This window comes from Macaca mulatta, chromosome 6, assembly GCF_049350105.2.
Source record: "Macaca mulatta isolate MMU2019108-1 chromosome 6, T2T-MMU8v2.0, whole genome shotgun sequence".
Lineage (NCBI taxonomy): Eukaryota > Metazoa > Chordata > Mammalia > Primates > Cercopithecidae > Macaca > Macaca mulatta.
The window spans coordinates 105,503,996-105,509,995 of record NC_133411.1 but is presented as its reverse complement, the minus strand read 5'-3'; the positions used below and the strand labels follow the sequence as shown (position 1 = coordinate 105,509,995).

Below are 6,000 nucleotides of genomic sequence, written 5' to 3'. Positions count from 1 at the left end.
GCTGTGTTGCCCAGGCTGGAATGCAGTGGCATGATCTTGGCTCACTACAGCCTCACCTCCTGGTTCACACCATTCTCCTGCCTCAGCCTCCTGAGTAGCTGGGATTATAAGTGCCTGCCACCATGGCTTGTTCATTTTTCTATTAGTAGAGACAGGGTTTCAACATGTTGACCAGGCTGGTCTTGAACTCCTCACCTCAGGTGATTTGCTCACCTTGGCCTCCCAATGTGCTGGGATTACAGGCATGAGCCACCACACTCGGCCTGGGATATTCTTGATTGTAACTGTAATAGATCCCTTTAATAAAAACAAAACAGAACAACAACAACAACAAAACAGCTGTCTGAAAAGTCCCAAAATTAAAGAGCCCGCTTGGACAGGCATTTGGACACCAGTTGAATGGCCCAGCACAAACCATATTTACATGGGCCATTCGGCCTGTTAGATCCTTAGGGTATTTGAAGTGGTGGGGATATTTGCATTTCTGCCTCTGGTTATCGTGTTAGTATGAATTCGACTAGTGTTTGAGGGCCAGGCTCAGATCCGGGAAAACCAGAGCCCCTGACTTCACACCTCTTCTCTTCTATGTGTGTGTGTGTGAGGAAAATAGAAAGCACAAGAATATTTTTTTTTTCAATGAGCTGGGAAGATGGAAAAACAAGCTTAAGATGTTTAGTTGTTCAGAAGAAGGGAAGTGCAAGGAATACTCAGCTTTGCTGCTGCTGAAGGAGGCCCCTGGCGGAGGCTGTTTCAGAGGTGGGGTTTCTCTGAGAAAGGTAAGAGGCAAATAGGATGGCCCATCTGGTTTGCCAGAGATGGGGAAAGTTAGTATCCCCAAAACAGCCTCAGCATTCTGGCAAAGGCGTTGGAAAACCCGCTAGGGTGTGGGACCCTTGTTGGCCACTGGGTAGAAGGAAAACATTGCTGGTCCTGAGGACTGTACCGTTCTTCCACTGCTATAAAGAACTACCTGAGGCTGGGTAATAAGGAAAAAAGGTTTAATCGGCATACAGTTCTGTGGGCTGTACAGGCTTCTACATCTGGGGAAACTTACAATCATGGTGGAAGGTGAAGGGGAGGCAGGCATGTCTTCACATGGCTGGAAGAGGAGAGAGAGTGAAGGGGAAGGTGTCATGCACCTCCAAACAACCAGATCTCAGGAGAACTATCATGAGGACAACACTTGGGGGATTGTGCTCAACCATAAGAAACCACCCCCATAAGTCAATCACCTCCCACCAGGGCCCACCTCCAACACAGGGTTAGAGTTCAGCATGAGATTTGGGTGGGGACACACAGCCACACCACGTCAGGCTTCCCATTCTTCTCCTGCATGTGCTTCCCAAATGGTTCTGTCATTGGTTTTTGTTTTTGTTGATACATAATATATGTACGTATTTTCTGAGTGTATGTGATATCTTGATTCATCCCTATATTAATCAAATCTGGGTACTTGGGATGTCTTTCACTTGAAATATTTTCTTTTCCTTGTGCTGGTAATGTTCAAGTTATTCTCTCCTAGCTGTTTTGATAATACACAGTAGATGACCCACTGCCATCCCCCTGCTGATTTACCAATAGTAGGTCTTGTGCTCCCATTAGGCTGTGTGTTTGTGCCCGTTGCCAGCCTCTGCCCATCCTGCTTATGAGTGAGCTCTGCTGGGCCCTGTTGACCACCTACTCTTGGCCTCCATGAGATCTGCTCTCAACTCCTGCTTATGAGTGAGAACATGCGCCGTTTCTTTGCTTGGCTCGTTTGCTTAACGCAGTGTCCTCCAGCTCCATCCATGCTGTCTCGGATGACAGGGCTCTCCGCTGTGTGGTGGAGTATTGCTCCTGTGTATGTTCGGGCCATGTTCCCTTCATCCCCTGTTGACAGGCACTCAGGTGATTCCGGACCTTGGCTTCTGTGGATGGTGCTGCATTGAAGCTGGGAGCAGTCACTGGCTTCATATTCAGGGGACATGAGCCACTTTGATGTTCTCAAGCAGCCTATCCCCAAAGCCCTCTGTGGAATGCCGCATTCCTTTGTGCCCTTGGCTTCCACTAGGATGAACCGTTGGAAAGTGGATTTGAACGCTTGGTTTCTGTCTTTAATTGGTACCCGGCTGCACTGACCAAGCAGGGGTCCCAGTGACCCTGGACACTACCTCACATAAGGTCCAAAGATGCTGTTAGGTTCTTTTTTTAACTTAAAAAAAAAAAAAGAAAAAAAAAAAAAAAAAAACTATGGACCTGATTAAGATATAGCATTATAATTTAGTGTTTTTCCTATTGGAAAGGTGTATATTTTATTTTCTAAGAAGGAAAGAAATCCTGTTAAATACTCTAACCACAGATTAAATCATGTCAAGGAAAGAGGTACTATTTTGGGGGAAAATTGTCCCTTCATGTCAAAGATCAAGGGGATGAATTCCATTGTTTAATTGAGTTAATTATGAAATCTTAAGTGGTTTTGAGAAGACGAGCTGCGGATGCTGCAAAACATGAGACTGATGCTGATTTAACGTTAGTCAGCCCTGACAGAATGTGGCTAATATTTAAAGCTTGCTCCAGTATTGCTTGATAGATTGTAAGTTAAAGTAAAGATTGGTTTGATGCTTTTATTTTACAAAATATTGAGGAAAAGTTTGACAGCCAAGGAAACAGCCTTCCACCAATTTATTCCTAATTTATATCACCAGAAAAATTTGTCCTGTTAATTCCAGAATTTACTTTTGGAAAGTTCCTGTAAGGAGAGCAGAGGTATTGGTGGTTGAATGATGACTTGAATTTAGGTGAAGATCGTTAAATATTTCATAGTCATGTTTGTCTTGGTGGTTTTAGCAATTTTATATTAAATTTAGAACTGCAAGTCAAACCAAATGTGTTCTTTTGCTTTTGTGATACTCCTTTGTTTGTATGACTATACTTGTAAAGAATGATAAAATGTGTATAGGGCATTTTCTCTGTGTAGATATTAGGATTTTTAGGGAAACAAATTAATCATTCTTCTAATAGACATTGTGCTGTGTGTTGGGTCCTTTGTATATTAGTTGAATTATTATAATGAGGACCACTTGAAAGTATGTTTCTATACAAGATATTTTATATGCTGCCTTGTGTTATGCAAAATCCTTCATCCTCTAAGAAGACTAAGTAATGGGTTGGAGGAGAGGTTTAATTCCCCATTAGGTCTATTCCGAATGCCCAGAATTGAATGCGAGTATGAATTATGTTTTCGAAGTGGGGTGTGTGTGGTGAACTCCTTTTTAGATCATGGGAGGAGGAGGTAAAGCAAAGATCAGATTTGCTGATGAACATTTGTGCATATTCTAGTGGAGAAGTCATATGACTTGACTGCACCTGCGTACTCTGATTTTGGTGTCGTTAGTGTCCGTAGCCACAAGCCTCAGCTGAAAAAGAAAGGCTTCCTGGATGGGGAAAATAGGAATCGGTAAGAACCTGAAATTGTCTGTCATGGCCTGTGAGTCACAGGTAAATAAACCTGCCTGAGGGGACGTTGGCTGTACAGTATTTTCCTTCTGTTTTAAGACTGTCAGAAAAAGGTCAGTTCTATTGTGTTGGGTTCCTGGACCTCATCTTTGCTGCAGAGGGGACTTGCCATTATACCTCTTGCCCCCAGTGCTCAGGAGGCTGATGCCACATAGAAGACCTGCAGGTCAGTGGAGTTGAACAGGCACCGGACACGCTGTGCACCTTGGAACACATCTGAGAAGTGCGTCCTTGCAGCAGGTCTGGGGTGAGAGCGTGTTCCATCTCCTCTGCCTTCTCTGGCTTTGCGGGCCTTTGAAGTTGGGCCCGGAAAGTGAAATTAGTTTCACTTTCTCGAGGTCAAAGCCGGAATCAGGCTCATCATTTCCTGCAGTGTTCACAGCAGCAGCTCGTAAACTCGACATGACCTGAATCCGGATAGTCGAGGTTCCGCCCTGCTTTGTGACTCGGTTGTGTGTGGTCTTGAGAAAGTGAACATGGGTTTTCTTGACGCTGAGGGGGCCGAAGAGACCCCCCCTTCACTGAAGCATTGGACCCTCCAGTCAGGAGGCAGCTGGGACTCGGGAAAGCCCCACATGCCCTCCAGTTCCCTTATGTTGAAATGGTTTGTACTCGGCCATGCCGGGTCATTTTGGGAGGTAAGTGGGGGGTTCACATGGGGGTATGCAGTATTCTTAGGTGTCAGGTGCGAGAGTTGAATTTGTAGAAGCTGTGCAGATAGGAAAGGACCTGGCAGGGAGTGCTGTTTACACGGAGCCCATTTAACGCGAGGTCTGCGCTCTCCCTGGGTCCGTGTCTGACCGGTGTCTCCCAGTCTACAACGGGACGTTCACGTGACTCGGCTCCATCATCCCACTCTGTGTAGATGTCCGAGGATCTGTGCGTGGCTGCTCTGTTAGAGTGAGTTATGCTAATGAACTGAGAAACAGTGGACAAACCCTGAATTGGTCAGCACTGGTTCCACGGCGAGTTCTGCTGTGGTTGGAGTCATTCATCATAAAGTGTGCTGGACTCCTATGCAGAGCTCTGATTTTCAGAGGCCCTTTAACTTGGCAGCTAACCAGCGGCTTCCTTCAGAAGACATTTGAGTCCCCTTTACCTGCCAGGGTGACCCTGGGAGTTTGAAGATGAGTGAGACAAGCCCTCCCTGTCTTGTGGATTTTACTGTCCAGAGGGGAGACAGATGTAGATGGTGAAGGAGGCCCTATCGAGGTCAGCGCATGTCGGTTTTATTTCTGTAGCACTTGCTGTGTTCAGGCTGTGCCCCGGGCCATGTGCAGAGCATCTGGGGACCCTGCCCATGGCATCCCAGGCACAGCTAGCATCTGCACCATCTTCGTACTTGACCTGAATTTTGGGGGAAGTACTGAGGACGGCTTCTGCCTTTGCTGGAGAGGGTTGGAGTCAGGGAAGTCCTCCACAAGGAGATGATCGCCAGCTGATTCCTCAAGAAAGAGAGGTGGTTCCCACAGGGGCAGAGCAGGGCAGCATGCACAGACGTGGGTGTGGGGTCTGGGGCAGGTGCGTCTGAGTGGGGTCTGCTGGGAGACAGCGGGAGTGAGGTGTGAAGGCAGTTGGAATTTACAGGATAAATTATCACTAAAGTGATGCTGGGGAAACAGATAAAATCAGGACTCTCTAGGGTAAAAGTGGACCTAGGGTTACCTTGGGCGTGGGTGTTTTCAGGCTCTGAAGGCAGAGATTTAGGAAATTGGGCAGAGTTGAGCCCCAGATGAGGATGAAGGCTACCCTTGGGGGGGATGTTGAATGAGACAGGGATGGAAACCCAGTGAATATCCTGGGGTCAGTCGGGCAGGAAGGCAACAGAGGAGACTGGTGCCCTCAAAGACCCTGTGGGTCCTGCCTCTCAAAGTGCTGGGATTACAGGCATGAACCACTGCTCCCTACCGTTACTGGTAAAATTTCTAAGCTACTGTCTCTCATACCCACTCTCGTATTTTTTTTTTTAAACCAGGTTTATGGCTGTATTTTTTGCAAGGGAACCAAACAGTTACCTGTTTGAAGTACAAATAACACGATGTTTAAAAACCAAAAAAGGTCATTTTGCACAGAAGTTTCCAAATACCCAGTTGGTTTGAGCCTTGCATTGCAGTGCCACTACGTGCTCTTAAATTTCTACACGATGTAGAGATAGCGAGGCAGGGACCACTCATACATCTTCAAGTTTTGATTCTATTAACTTGGGTATATTTTCAATTATTTTGGCACACCTGTGAGTGTCGCAAGCAATGCCAGGGTATTTATTTTGAAGCTTGTCAAAGGAAAGTTGGGAAGATTTTCACATTTTTAGAATTTTCATGGTAGTTATAATTTACAAAGAATGTAAAATTGTGTAGTCATTATTTTGCTTTTTTCTAGATGTGTCCCTAAACAGGGTTGCTAACTAATTCTACATCACAGGATTCAGAACTGTACCCTTTTGGAGCCGATGTCTGTAATAGAGGAATTCCGTCAGTTCACTTTAAACGTGTTTAAAAGGTTTTC

General features: G+C 45.8%; 1 long non-coding RNA gene across 1 annotated transcript in view; it reads left to right on the top strand.

Annotated features, from left to right (window-relative positions):
• Positions 1-3,397: 3,397 nt before the first annotated feature.
• LOC144341499 (uncharacterized) overlaps positions 3,398-6,000 on the top strand; it is a 28,677-nt gene continuing 26,074 nt past the window's right edge. Inside the window, exon 1 of the long non-coding RNA XR_013418464.1 lies at positions 3,398-4,133. This is a non-coding gene — a long non-coding RNA (uncharacterized LOC144341499). The remainder of the gene's footprint in view (positions 4,134-6,000) is intronic.